This window comes from Lagopus muta, chromosome 4 (genome assembly GCF_023343835.1).
Source record: "Lagopus muta isolate bLagMut1 chromosome 4, bLagMut1 primary, whole genome shotgun sequence".
Classification (NCBI taxonomy): Eukaryota; Metazoa; Chordata; class Aves; order Galliformes; family Phasianidae; genus Lagopus; species Lagopus muta.
The window spans coordinates 5,309,305-5,324,538 of NC_064436.1; the positions used below are offsets into that span (position 1 = coordinate 5,309,305).

General features: G+C 37.1%; 2 long non-coding RNA genes across 2 annotated transcripts; both read left to right on the forward strand.

Moving 5' to 3' along the window:
- The first annotated feature begins 2,382 nt into the window (after positions 1-2,382).
- LOC125692450 (uncharacterized) lies at positions 2,383-9,117 on the forward strand. Its single transcript, XR_007376672.1, has 4 exons — positions 2,383-3,881; positions 5,731-5,844; positions 7,131-7,237; positions 8,924-9,117. It is a non-coding gene; the product is annotated as an uncharacterized LOC125692450 (long non-coding RNA).
- Positions 9,118-11,417: 2,300 nt separating this feature from the next.
- Positions 11,418-14,462, forward strand: LOC125692452 (uncharacterized). The gene is made up of 3 exons (XR_007376673.1): positions 11,418-12,278; positions 12,444-12,608; positions 14,368-14,462. It is a non-coding gene; the product is annotated as an uncharacterized LOC125692452 (long non-coding RNA).
- The last annotated feature ends 772 nt before the right edge of the window (positions 14,463-15,234 follow it).

Sequence of the window (15,234 nt, forward strand, 5' to 3'; positions counted from 1 at the left end):
GATGCAGTCACTCTGCCCACTTGAAAATCTCTTTCTCTGTGTGTTGTGTTTGTTTGTTTGTTTGTTTTTCCTGGAATTGATACAAGAATCACATAACATCATTATTAATAGTCTTGTGTTACTGTTGGTCTTACACAGCTTTCCACTGAATGAGGGTCCTTCACTGAGGGTTTTTTTTTTTTTTTTGTATAGTCATTTACCTTGACACTGGTGCAAATTTTATTCTTAACTCATAAATTAACATCTTGTGAGAGAGGAAATGAATTTTCACAGAAAATGTTTCCGATATGGACTAAAAGAGTGTTTTTCTAAGTAAAGAAATAGTATTAAAGAAAAGCATATTCAACCTTGTAATATCAAAATCTGTTGTGCAGGGGTTTTATTGGTCTTTTCTTTTATCCTCCTACAGAGAATTTCTAAAATCTCTAAAATAGGAGCATTTTCTTTGTAAACCTTGATCTTGTTGAAAAATTCCCAGCTGCCACTGTCTCCAGGGATCTGGAGTTGTCTGGATTTTTCGTGTTCAGGGATAGAAAACCTTGCTGATGCTTCACATTTAGGAAAATCCACGAGTAGCATTTCAGTCTCCAGCAGAAAGTACTACTTGATAAGAAAGCATCTTTCAGCATAAAGAGCACAGTAGGTGTCTCTAGAAATAATTCAGCTGTGAAGACACTGAATTCTATGTGTATATTCAACAAGCAATCAAGTTTGTCTTCATACAGGCTGTTTGCTTTCTTCGTTGGCCAGTAGTTTGCTTCACATTAAAAATGAGTCATGACCTTGCTAGTCATTTATGTCTCTGATATTTTCTCATGATTTACTGACTTCAAATTAGAACTGAAGGCTTTCAATGTACATGACAAAACTGAAGCCTTCAGCAAAAAGTTTCAACTTTGAATTTGTCAAGTAAGAAAAAGCAATTTTGACACGTTTGGACCTCCTGACCTTTTATGGATGACAATGAGCAAACACTCAGCAGTCTGGTGGAAAAGACAGCAGAGAGGATCACTCAATAGCTCTCCATTGCCAGTTTAGACACTGCAGCTCTAAAAAAAGGGAAGAGGGATGACAGAGCCATGGTCAGAAATCTGCAGTTCCAGTTTCCAATTTAAAGACACAGTGCATTTCAACACATTATGTTGCAATTGTGGAAGGAAACTGGAATTCATGCAGGAACCTAGTACAAAAAGAGCGAGCAGTCTGGCTTGGCAGATAAGGCTGTAACAGTCAATTCAGGAAAGTTTTATTAGGAAAATGAAAGTGAATTACTGCGCAAATGTAATAAAGATGGTCTAATACTCACCCTTCACAATCCTTTATCTACTTGATACTAAAAATTAGTTTTCTTTGCTTCATTAGAACTAGAGTATAAAAATGGTAGGTGAAAACAATTTCAATTGTATGCCCCAACCCCCCTCGCAAAAAAAAGAATCAAACTGGTATTCACAATTAGAGGTCAAAATTTACTATGTGCTAATCTAAATACGAAATTTATGACAGAAATTGCATCTGAATATTGAAGACACACCAGCTCAAAAAGCATCTAGTCCTGTAAATGGAGATAACCGGGACAGTTTACCCTCCAGCCCCAAGTCTGGGAACTAAGAACCTGGGATATTCTCTCACGTATCTGGCCCAGTTTAGGCAAATCTTAACAGTACCATGTTAATGTGTGATAACAACTAACTGTGCTAAGTGGACCTTGTATAAAAATAGCTGAAATCATAGTCCTGGAGAAAATATTTACTGTGGTTAGAAATATCAAATAGGAAACAGTATGTAAAATGGTCTCTGAAGTTGTTGATGGTTTTGTAGCTGGGAAAAACAGTGTTTAAACAAAGTTGCCTCACAAAGTGGTGTGATGATTCAGTGGAAGAGCAAAAGAAAGGAGCAGCTGATCGATTTAGGGAGAAAGTAAGGAGTTGAGATGGACACAGGCCAAAAACGAAGAGTGATAAAAGGGTGTGATATATTGAAAATCAGACAGTAATGCCAGATTTATTGTACATCTGCAGCTCTTTGGAAAATGTCATATGTTCCCTTTGTTGCTATTGAATACAGTGTCACTATGAGGAGGAAGCTTAAGCAAATGTGCAAGAAGGGCATCTGTTCAGAATTTTAGCTTCTAAAATGGGAGTTTCAGAAAGAGTCTCAGAGACCTCCCTGGAGCATTTGGGCCACACAGAGCTGATGTTTAGTATTTACATCACAGCCTGTTTTGCCCTGAGATTTTTTTTATGTGTTGTTTTAACGAACAGCGCGGACAAAAGCAGCACTGTAAGTCAAATTCCCCTGAAGACAATGTAACTAGGCCAGCTGAACCGCTGAAGCCTTGCTGAATAGAGGCGAGTACTGCTCATTCCCCCAGCTGCTCTAAAAGCTGAGTCAAAAACTTAAAAGTTTTATAATACACGTGAGGTCTCAGTTCAGCTGACTTCTATGCATGCACTGATTGTGTTTACTTGTGTATGATAGGACAGAATCTTCGTGTACTCTCGCTGCTGAACGAAAACATCTACTTTACCTGCAAGCTGTGGTTAGTTTTCCACAAAAGCTCACTTCATGACATTTGGTGTTATTTCAGAGGCTGGGACTGCTTCCCTGACACAAGCTTTTCCTCCTGATCACACGTGTAAAATTTCTTGTTCCTGGTTCTATCCTTGAAGATGCCAGATCGCTTTGAAGGAAAGTATGAGCAAATGGGGAAGAATACTTGAGACTCTGAACACCAAACAGGCTGCTAAGCCTCTCCTTGGAGTGCGTGAGTGGAGTGTGTGCATATGTGCATTTCTATTTCAGTTGGTTGGAATGGGTTTTGCAACCTACCAGAGAGGATTATTATTCCAGGACTGAAGTTGCTCATTCAATTCTCTGGGGAACACGGAGTGTTGCTGAGACTTACCAGAGTGAATACAGCACAATACAGCAAGGCACGCACCCCGCTGAGCTCACTCCAAGCATTTGCTAAAAAGCATGTATCGTAGGAACAGAAATGTGCTTTCAGGTCTCCCAGGGTCTGATTAAATTCAAAAATGAGAGAGTTTCCCATTGTGTTTTCCATCAGCCCATTTCAAGTGTGGGAGAACGGGGATGCTGAAGCTTCAAAATGTGTAATTCTTAGAGGGCTCACAGCAACACCTTTCATATCCTAAATTGTACAGCATATATGAGTGTGAGCTAGATGTTGATTTAAAATAGCATTTTGTTCTGTATGTGCTGTAATTCTGAATGCTGAACTCAAGTTTTCTTAGTCAGGTTTGTGTCAACCCGTGTGATCAGGAGGTTCACAATTGACCCTAGTTCTACAGGTAGAAATCTTGCTAGCAATTGAACAGTCTGGTATAAATGCCTTGATTATAGAGTAAGCAATGAAAGACAGTGAGTACAACCAATGGAACTGGGAAAAAAAGTGATCCTATTCTGTCAGTAAAACAAAGGTATGGTACAGAAACGAATGAATACTAAAATTCTGTATTTGCTTAAGTAGTGCTGCATAAGAGGCACACTTTATTTATACTGGCAGCAATAAGCAAGGGATTTACACTGATAAAAGAAACTGTATATTAAAATATGCATTAAAAGTACTGCAAAATTTCTCCTAAAGGTCTTTTGACAGAGTAATAAAAAGCAAGAAGCAGAAGCCAGTTAGATGCATTTTAGAGTCTAGTTTTACAGCTTTTTAACCAAGTAACTTTAAATTTTTCTTTTTTTTTCTTTTTTTCTTCCCATACACCATCTGGTGTCACTACCGTTGAAGAACTGAATTTTTAGAGGAAGTAGTATCTTTTTTCTAAGGTTTAAATTTTTTTTTTCCTTGCTCATAAGTGCGCTACCATGTTTACTGGATTTCGGGTTTCAGAAAAAAGAGGAGTGTTAAGGTAAGTTACTACCTACTTCCCTTTTCATCAAGTTCTGTTTTAAGATCTCAGCTTACAGTCTTACAATTTTTCTTCATTACCAGACTATTTGATATCAAAGGACATGTTCTAGAAAAGCAATTTAGCAGAGAAAAACAGATTAATTAACCTCTGATCATTGTGTAACACTGGAATAACGAATATATTTGTAGTTGCACAAGCCTAATTTATCTTTTCTCTGGCAGAGGATAAAGACTTGTGTCAGTGTTCAATCTGAGATATTAAAAAAATGATGCATAAGCATAGACTCATAAGTGTGTCAGGATACTCTAATTTATACTCAGAATTCCCAGAATGGAAATAAAATATCACCAGTATTATAGGAGGAACTTCACAGCACTCCTCCTATAATAGGAGGATTAGTTAGAGTTGTGTAAGTTGCATGGCCTTGGACAAGGTTCATCAGCTCTGTGCATACTGACTCCTTCCAATAAAACAGCAAATTTCAGTAGGTAAGGGTACACCTCTGGTATGTCAAAAGGAAAATACAAGCACCGCATAAAGGGCTTTCTGAGATTGGCACTGATTTTATTTTGGACTATTTTTAAAGAGAGATGTTGTTGGAAATAATTCTTACCAAAACAGCTCAGAGTAGAGAAAGAATAACAAAGATTAGTAATTTGACCATACCAAGAAACTGAAAAAACTATTTTTTCCATTGACAGAATAATCAGTGCAGAGTGAAGGGATTAGAATACAGAGGCAGAACAGTGTGGATTACCCTGATTTCCCCCAGGGTTGTAATAATTTCTGCCACGACAGTAGAAAACCATGTGCACAAAATCATTAGACTCATGAACAAAACTGAGAGTTGAGATATCAGTACTACCCCAACCAAGCAGAAGAATATCTCAAGGAGGTCCCCCATGTGTACTCAGAATAACAACAAACAACTCTACTTAGAGGATATGCTAATTTAAGCAAATAGGAAAATTGATATGAAAATCCTGAGCAGTAGAACAAGATAGAATTAATGAAGACTTGTTAAATGAAATGCTTAGATAACTCAAACTCAGTATTTTTAGAGACAGTCTAGTGAGGCAGTAATACCACAAGACCAAACTATCATGATATGTGTAGGTAAAACGGTATCCTCCAGCAATGTATGATATATGCTACTCTGAAAGCAGTGTCTCCCATTTTATTGTGCTGACTCACAATGTTCGAGGTGAATGTTGGTGGTAAGGCAGTTGAAGTTGAACCTTCCTGCCAATATTCCATCATGTGTAGTTGCTGTGCAGCGGATGGCAGCAGAGGGGCAGTCTGATAAAATGACATCTGACATAGAAGAGCATATGAAGCAAACTTGTGAAAATTAATTCCTCTGTGCAGAAAAAAATGGCTCCCATTGATGTTCATCAATGCTTGCCGAACATTTATGGAAACCAAACAGTGGATGTGAGCTCAGTAAGGCAGTGGGTGGTGTGTTTCAGCAGTGGCAACAGCAACTTGAAAGAAAAGCCATGTTTCAGGTGGCCATACAGTTTTTTCACTAGCACAGCATGCAGGCTCTTGTTCAACACTGGGGAAAATGCATAGCTAATAATGGTGACTACCCTGAAAAACAGTGTTTTGTAGCTGAGAATTTGCTTTATGAATTGGAATTGTTGTGCTCATTATATCTGTTGTAATTTCCAAGGAAATAAATAGGAGGTATTATTTTCAGAGTGAATTATATAATGCTATTGCACAGAAAGCATCTTTCATTCTAAGATGCAGTATTTGAGCTAACATATGGAGGACATCTCTGATTGTCGAAGTAAGGAAATTTTCACCTGTTTCTAACCATTCTGGCTTTTTTTGCCCTCAGAGAAGGGAGACTTCTGCCAAACCAGTGTTTTTCCTGTTTTGAAAGGACAACACAATACTACTGAAAGCTTATGGGAAGATGTATGTTCTAAATCATCTGAAGTTTTCCTAAGGGGTAAGTACCTTATTCAGTAGGATGCATTCACAGAAGATTCATCATATTTGGAAGAGCTGGATGATATTTGTTATTCAAGCAACAGCGTTATTTTCACGAGAGAAACTGCTCTGTGGAACAAGGACTCTAGTGTAATTCACAACAGTCGCTTTCCCAGAGGGATGCACAGCAGTGGTGTTCTTAATACCATATAGATCATCATCATAATGCATTAAATAGCTAGTGACAGACTGTATTGTCAATAGAGAGATTGTTTATAAATGGGACAGCTGGAAGCTGACTGCTAATGAGTCAGAAGTCACAGAAAAAATTAATATCAAGAAGAAGAATTTGAGTCTTTGACACTTATTTTTCTCGTTATCCATGAATTTCATCTCAAGTTGCCTTAAAAATGGAATTTAAAACTCAAACGTAGTAGTTAATACATATTTCATTTCAAGCAGGAAACAACCTAATTAGAGTAAAACAAAAAGGTTGTACTTTCTGTGCAGTGTGAAAAATAGGCCACAGCACATAAAGCCTAAAGTTAGCTTTAAATACTTTTTGATGACACAGAATGTTAATTGAATGAGTGTTTTGCATAATGAACAGGGCTCTTTCAGCATAATAGAAAGAAAAACATTAGAGAGCACAGTGGAATGACCCCCTCTGGAGAACTGACCCAGCTTTTAGCAAATCTCTCTGGGGATTCTTGATAATCAGTAAAAAGGGCCTTTAGGGAATCATTTCTCTCCTTTTAGCCACTGACACTGAAATTGTCATGCATGCTTCAACAAACTGTCCAGAGAATTGTGATAGTATACCACCTACCAGGATTTCCAAGTGAAGCTGAGCACCTGGATGAGAATTGTTTCTCAGACCTAGAGAGAAATCTTACTTGCTGGTCAGAACGCAGTCTTAAAGCTTTCCTCTCACAAGTAACAACGATGCAATATTTTTAAAACTACTTTTTGCATCAGGACAGTTGTCTTGTCAGTAGACAGTCCGGTGTTCATGGCACAGATTACATGCTACCATATAAACAAATGTGTCTGAGTACTGTGCTGGAAGAATGAAAATACTGCTTAAATAAATGGCAGGGGGAGACTGAGCCTGAAACTGGCTACCATCACCAGCTGAACAGCAAGCAGTGAAATAAAATATATATATTCTCTAGATCTTCATCAGGAATACTAGACAAAGGTCTCATTAATTTGATCATTTTGTGTTCTGTTGGAAAGAAGGTGACATCCTCAGCAAGAGGTTAGATGGAGACCAAGGTTCTGAAATGCTGTGTGTTTTTCTAGGTGAATTATTAGGAGTCCCAGGATACCAACAGACCTCCTCCATTTTGTGTGCGCTTGTAGTAAACGGTAACTGGAGAAAAGGGTCAGGAATGCTTGTCTTTCTTCAGGTATGTGTCAAAAAAACAGGTAAGGATTCCAGCCTGATAACCTTATAGCTGTGTCCACAAAATGACCATTACCATTTTAGAATCTATGCGACTTCCTACATACAGAAACAATTCTGCTTTTCTTCTGGTGTGGCTATTTCGATTCATTTGAAATTAACTTTAAGAGTGATTAGCACCTTAGAAGTGTTACCATCATGATTTCTACAGAGACTGTGCCTGGGTTCTTTTTACTCTTGATGCCACAATTTCTTTGGAGGGAGCTACAAACTTAATTGAAGCTAAGCACCTAATTGAAAACACATTTCCTGATTACAGGTGCCCATCAGTACATAGGAATCTTAAGTACGCTGAGTCCAGGACAGAAATTTTATTTTTTACTAATATTTAAGTACCTTGGCTGTCATAGGATGTAATTTCTCTAAGGATTATGAACTACATTCCCACAGCTCATTTTTCACAACATTGCCCATGCTAATGCCAAACAGATCCACAAGTCATGTATATATAACAGACTGTGCAGCTGAAGATATTTCCACAGCAGTAGCCCGTCATTCAGGTATCAAACTGTTGTGCAGTTCCTTTCCAGTGTTCTGTCAAAGCAGTCATGGCACTGGATATTCTTTTCAAAGCTTCACATCATCAGGTGATTAACGATCTTGCAGAAATAAAACTGATGCCTTCACAGTTGTAAAGACTACATATAACATTCCATTCAGGAACGGCAAGAACTAGAAGATAGAATACAAAAACACAATGCAGTGTATTTATTATTCAATTTAAACAAATCTTGTTGGATGTGTACTGTGTAACTTTGAATGAAACATCCACCATCTCTAAAACCAAGTCCACCCATTTGCACATATTTCTCATTCCCAATAGATGTCTGTAAGTTTGATGGAATGAAAGAATCAAAAGTAAATCTAGTTTGGAGTAAGTGTAAAATGCTTGTTCATTCATTTGTACCTCAAAGAGAAAATTAAGACTATTTAAAAACAGTTGTTGGTAGGAGTAAGTTTTCCAGCGTTATTCTGATGCCTTTTAAAAGAGACCATGTGCTTTAATAAATCATGTTTAGCTGCTTGCCCACGTACATGAAATGGAGATTGAAAGAGGAAAGGAGAAAAACTCTCTCTCCATCTGCTTCCTCCTTTCCTCCTTCGCTTTCCCTCCCTCTCTTTTTTGTACTGCTTCCCTCTATACCAGGATTAAATGTGATGTGATGACAGTGAATACTTGGTTACCAAAAGGAGATTAATTGAAAGGTCAGGTCAGCACAGGAGTACAGCAATATAGAACTTACTCTGTTTACAATACACTGAATATTTCAAGGAAGCTAGAGAAGGACACAGTACTAAATGTGATAACTTGTCAAAAACGTACCTTTGTACTACCGGTTCATCTGTCCTATCTAATACATTACATTTCGTGTTTTCCTCACACAATTATATTAACAAATAGATAATTTTTAAATTTACAATTTGAAAGTACTAAAAAATACCGTATGTATGTGCTGATCAAAAAAAAAAGGGGGGTGGGGGGGGTGGGGAACTTCCTTGTGTCTTGTGGATCTTCACTGATGCAATCGTGAGTAATGTGACACAGGGAAAAGGGAGACTGGGGTCTTGCCATCAGCTGTGCCTGTAATAGTGGACATTCTTGTCAGATTCCTGTGCATCTTTTTCCCAGGTCATACTAAGCACTGTTCTGCATTGCTCAAAGGAATGTGCATCAAGCCCATGGCATCAGCATGAAGGATGTAAGTAAGTATGTCTTCCAGAGTGAGAAGTGGTGGTGCTTTAACATCTGTGATATATACTCTACTGTGTGTGTTGTTCCATTGATCATTTGCCTTTGTTGCTGCCCAACTACTTATGCTCTATTTCTAGCCTCTATTTGCCAGTTTCAGCTTCCTTCTATTCGATCACTTCATACCTTTATTTCTATAATGTTTTTGAGTGCACTGAACTTTCACCAGCTGTCTTCCCGTTTGCACTGGTTCCCTATGACCAAGTTGTCACCTAGTTGTCTTCTTGTAAACAAAATAAATGAAGCTTGATTAGCATCTATCAGACATTGTACTGGGCATTTATCAGTTTACTCTTGTGAATATGTTTTAAATTTACCAAATTCTTTTTGAAATGAGAATCCTCAGAACTGAGCACACCAATTTCACCAACACCTCCTAAAACTTCTCAAAAGTGTAGTGTCTTATCTCTTGTAACCTTATGGCACATAGTATCCTAAATTATAGTCTGTCACGTTGGTTTAGATAATCATCTATACTTTATTGTGAAGATATGCACACAGTTCAAGTAGGGGCACCCAATCTGGTCTTAGTCTGTGCTGGATACTTGAATGCAACTGTAAGAAGAATTGCTTCGACTCAACCTTATTTATTTATTTACATCTGAAACCCTGGAACTGCATTTTCATGGCTTATTCTATTGGAGCTGGATAGCTTGCATTTGGCACTTGCAATCTTGCTTTCCTTCGTATTTTACACTGAGAGAGCTGCATCAAGTGCTAGAAATGACATTCCCATCACCTGGTCTTTATGCACAGCCTGCGCAGTAATACAGTGTCTCTAATCACTGTGGATCTGTAATTCAAGGCCAATCAGATGAAGTATTGCAGTATTTTTTTACTTATATCTTAAAATGAGATGAAAGTGGCCTTGAAAACTAACAGTAGCTTTAAAAAATCTCATATCAACCACAAAGGAGCTCTCTAGAAAGAGCTGATTTTTTCATGCAGGTTTTAACAACATTAGTCACTGAGATTAATATAATAATAATTTAATCACTATATGCCTTTTGTGATTACAATAAAGGAACGTCCCAGGAATTCGTAGCAATAACTTGTAGTACTACAAACTAAAGAATTTTTCCTCTTATTTTCTATTTAAGTTGAGCCCTTTCAGCTTGTCTCCATTACATTCCTTATTTTAGTGTCCCCTTGCAATATACCAATTTGCTGGGTGTATCCAAATGGGAAATTTAAGAGCAGCTAGAAACAAAAAAAGTAAAAGCTGCACAATAGAAGATGTCATTAGAAGAAATAGATATTTAGATTTCAAAACCAAATCATGAGTGCAGTGACAGCCATTAAGACTAGTTATCTGTGGGGAGTATTTTTCATGTGTAATACACTGCATTCAGTTCTGATACAAAATGAAATTAAAATATTTTGTTTTGAGAAAGGTAAATATGTAAATTCTACTAATAGTTTAATTGTAATAAATACACAGTATTAAAAAAAAAATTAAAAAAGGAGTGCAAGTTAACACTGAGAGTAAGTCTCCACAGTTTTATAATCTTTCTCTCTCCTTTCCATATTTCTACAAAGAAGTTGGAATTCTATTCTCCTTTTTAGCAAATGGTCAATCTTGGTGACTACAAGTTCATAATATTGCTAAGTATGCTTTAATCATAGAATCATACGGTCATAGAATCACTCAGGTTGGAACAGACCTTAAAGATCATCAAGTCTAACCATAACCTAACCATCCTACCCTACCTCTAACAGCCCTCTGCTAAATCATGTCCCTGAGCACCACATCCAAACGGTTCTTAAATACATCCAGGGATGGTGACTCAACCGCCACCCTGGGGAGCCTATTCCAGTGAGTCTGATGTTATGCCTTTGAAAATGGAAATTCAGAAAATGGTATTAATGCCACATACTTCAAATGAAATTACTTCAAATTATACTGACATTTAATTAATTAAAAGTTATTCTTAGAATATGAAATAATTATGTAGTTCAAATATACTTAATTTATATGGTACTTGAAATAAAATCCACTTTCCCCATCCTTTTGAAATTAAGAAGGTTGAAAGCAGCTAGCATCTCAAAAGAGGATTTGGATACTGATAAATGCTGTATATTGAGACCAAAAGGTGTGTTTTTTTGTTTTTTTGTTTTTTTGAAAGTAAACTCTCAAATGGATTTAGTTATGTTATTAGTGAACAGTAGAGTATTTCATACACTTTCCTTTTTGCTCATACCAATTGGAATGAGTCAAAATTGAGCTGTCATCATGAAATATTAGGGTGTTAACTCTTAGATGTGAAACAATCCTCATTTGATTGCATAAACTCTTGGCAATTAAATGATAAAAAAAAATTTATACAGGAAGATCTTCAAACTCTGTGCTTAATCCTTGGCAAATATTTGTTGATCATTTCAGATTTTCTTCCCTTTTATTGTGTATGGCATAGTCAAGATGAAAAACACTCGGTAAGGGAGTCAATTTTCTTTAAAATGCAAAGTATATAGGTAAGATCCTTGTTGGAAAGATTTCTCCTGTGCCACTGTCTGTAGCCTGCCAGCTGACCAAGTAGAGTCACAACTGTTTATTTTCTTATGTTTTTAGAAAGGAGATCAAGCACTAGTGATTTTTAGAAATGGCGTAGAGCTGAAGGACTACTGTTTATCCACTGTTGCTGTATCATCTTTGCTTTCCAATTTCTCTAGGTAATGCCTCACAATCTGGAAATAAATAAACAAATCTTCTCATCGCGCTCACCATGTGGTACTGTAATAGTAGCTTCTTTCTCAAAAAAGGACAGACCTATTGGCCCTCACCTCATTCAGCTCTCTCACTATTTTATCTTAGGTTGTTCACAATTGACAACTAGCTACTTGTAATGCAGATTATGCAGGCTATGCAGCGTCTGAGGAGGATAACAGAAATAAAAAATAAAGGTGGAAGAGCCCTCACTTTGGTTCAAATGAAAACTAGAATTAATGTGTCCACTTTAAATGTCCTTCAGTAATATTCTCATCGCTGAATAAAGATAATTTCAACTAGTAGCCAAACGTAGAGGCTGTATAGAACTACGGAGTCACGATCACCTGAAGCAAGCACTGAGACAGCCCTGGGAGCACAGGTGAAGGCGATCCAGCTGTGTGACCAGAAAGGATGGAGCCTGGCTGCACCTCTCTTAGACCCCCCATTTAAGGACTGACTGCCACAGGGGAAGGGTCTCTCTCTGGAGATCCCTCCTCTTGGAGTTTTTCTTGCAAGCCCAGGACACGGGTAAGCTTTTCCATTCATTTCCAATTATCCCTTTCCAATGCGATAATCTTTTCAGCCATACGTTCTCTACAGACCACCCTAACTTATCTGTATACTTGTTGATTATGCAGAGGCCATGTTTTTAATGATGGGTTTATTTGTTTTTTTTTTCCTGATTGTTTCAAGAGAGTTTGCACATGGAAGCGTGACTGTGCTTGCAGTTCTGCAGTACAAAAGGCAACCAGGGGATAATCAAGGAAAAAACTGCCTAGGATGTCAGGGCTGGCCACTGATGGGGAAAAAAAAATGAATCGGGTGAGAACTGAGTGAAGTGTAAGAAACCAAGCACAGGTAAGAATGTATGCATATCCATATCTGTTCCTTTAAGTCAATTTATCAGAGAACTAAATATGCTTTGGCCAAATAAATCAGACTTCAGTTTTGTGTTTTTGCTGACCGACTTTGCTAGCTGATTACTAGAATGAAATACAGTTGGTAGACCCAGAGGTTTGTTGAATTTCATGCCTGTTACTCAGGGGGGGGGGGGAACCAACTGAAGGCATAACCAGGGATCAGTCTGATCCAACCGTATCTCCAAAGGAAGTAGATTTTCAGTATGCACGCTCCTCCTAACAAAGCTTGAAAAGCTCATCACACAACCTGTGGGCTGCACGAGCAGCGTGTCATGGTAAACATTATGAAGCTGCTGTGCACATAATGCTAGCTGTCACCACCTCTTGACGTGCTGTATGGGGGTTGTATTTAGGCACACTTTTCTACCTGCAGCTCGCGTGCAGTTTCAGTGCATCGTCTATTGGCATTGGGAACATTTGGGAAGAGTGGAGTCTGCAGTTCCCAAAACAGTGTTGAAAGCAGTTAAAAATAACTGCGAATATGTCACATAAAAGCACTCTGAAGAGTCTGATATTTTTATGAACCTCAGTGCATGTTATGTATTAAAAATAGACTTGAGAGAAATGACAGCACAAAGTTAAGGGAATATAGATAGCCCATGCAAGCATATAATTTCAAGATAAAGTTACCTTCAGAGTTGTTGTAAATCGTGTTAATTAGTTAAATAATCCATCAGGTCCAAACATTAAAAAAACACTTGGAAAATTATTGGTTTAGGTTTGAGGATAAGAGATACATAGGAGACTCTTTCCCCTTTCCCGTCTCCTTCAACTCTTTCTGGAATGCCTCTGTTTCTACATAAAAAGTGAAGTTTAAGTTTTCAAAATTATGTCGAGATGTTATAAAAGTGTAATATAAGAAAGAGCAATATAAGAGCAACAAATAATTCAAGTAACTTTATATGCCACTTCTCATTTTCTTCCATGAAAGCTTAATTAAATTAGTACATACTTGTTTTATATTTTAACAGCATGTAAAATAAAACAAAATAAAAAAGAAAATTTATTATTTTGAAGTTGGGTTGAATATGAAATTTTCCTCTACTTAAAATAATTCCATGTTTTATGGTTTAATTTTTGCCTGATAATAAAAATATAATACATTAAATTTTAATAAAGTGACTTTCAATTTATTAACAAAATTTCTGCATGCTATTAGTGTGGCTGCAAGTTGATCATAATAATATAAAGGAATTTAATTATATTCTATTATATCCAAATTGTTTTTTCTCCTCCAAAAGATGCAATGTGCAGTCAGGTCAATTCTATGTCTCAGTTACGTTTATGTCAGTTGGTATTAGACACGTTTCTACCCTCTTATTGTAGAAAGGTTAAATTTGCTTAGCTGAATGTTCTATGGATACTTCAAATTGCAGAATTCAGACTCATTTCACTGAAATTAAAAGAGCCCATAGACCCACATTAAGTCAACAAAGGTAATAGAAACCCCACGACAACAATTCCTTCAGCAAACCTGTACTTTGCAAACCAAAAAAGCCCTACCTCTCCACATCTTTTGGCTTGCTTGTATCATTTGGAGCAGCTTACAACTTCTCTCTTAGAGAATTCCGATTTGTCTTGTTTTAAATGTACGTTAACATCTCAGCGTCTCACAACCATATAATGGAAACCTTACTAATTATAATAATCATGGGAAATGAAATAATTTCTCTCTCTCTTTTTTTTTTTTTAGAAAGAACTCCACGGCCTTGAAGTCTGAAAATGAAACACTAAAAACAGCAAGCGTGAAACAACTACAAAAACTGTGTTGTTCTTACTGTACAGATTTCCCAGGAAAAATCTGTAGTAGTTTTAATGAAATAATTCAGCTTGCCTTTTTGCCTGAAAGGAACAATGCAGCATTATTATTTTCATACTAAGGGTTCTTGTCTGATTTCACTTGTGTTTGAACATGCCTCTGGGGCTTCTGAGAATGGCCAGTACCCTATTTGATGAAGTAACTGGTGTCTGCACCCAAGATGAAACTTACCTCTAAGCAGAGTCAGCCAAAGGTCTCTCTACTGTTTAAATGAAATTAAGAGTTTATTCTGGTCCTCTGCAGTGTATTAATCTTTCCTTGGGAAAGAAAAAAAGAAAATCTACGCTGCACATTTCAGACTATATATGTTTCACTTAAAAGGAGAAAAAAGCCTCAGGTGAACACTTTCAAGATTACATTTCAGGATTTTGATTTCCTTTTTCTGATTAAAATAATCAATCACATTAAATGAAATCAAAACAGTCAGAATACTCCCCTGTCTTGTAAAAACCCTATACATCCAGTTCTTGAGCTTGTACGTGCATTTTTGTTACGCTGTGGACTGATAATTCTGCAAAATATTACAGTATTGCATAATAAATGCTATGCTTTACCTGCCACACCATTTTCGAAATGATTTCATTTTCTTAATCAGGAAAACAGTTCTTTTAGTTGGACCAAGGTCAGTTCATACTGCAGTAGTTTTCATGACTGGTCCATCCATTTTGTCTCTGAGAAGATGGGCGTCCTTGAGAATCATGTGGAACTCTGAAGTTGCCTTTTTTTTTTCTTCTTTGTTAGCCTG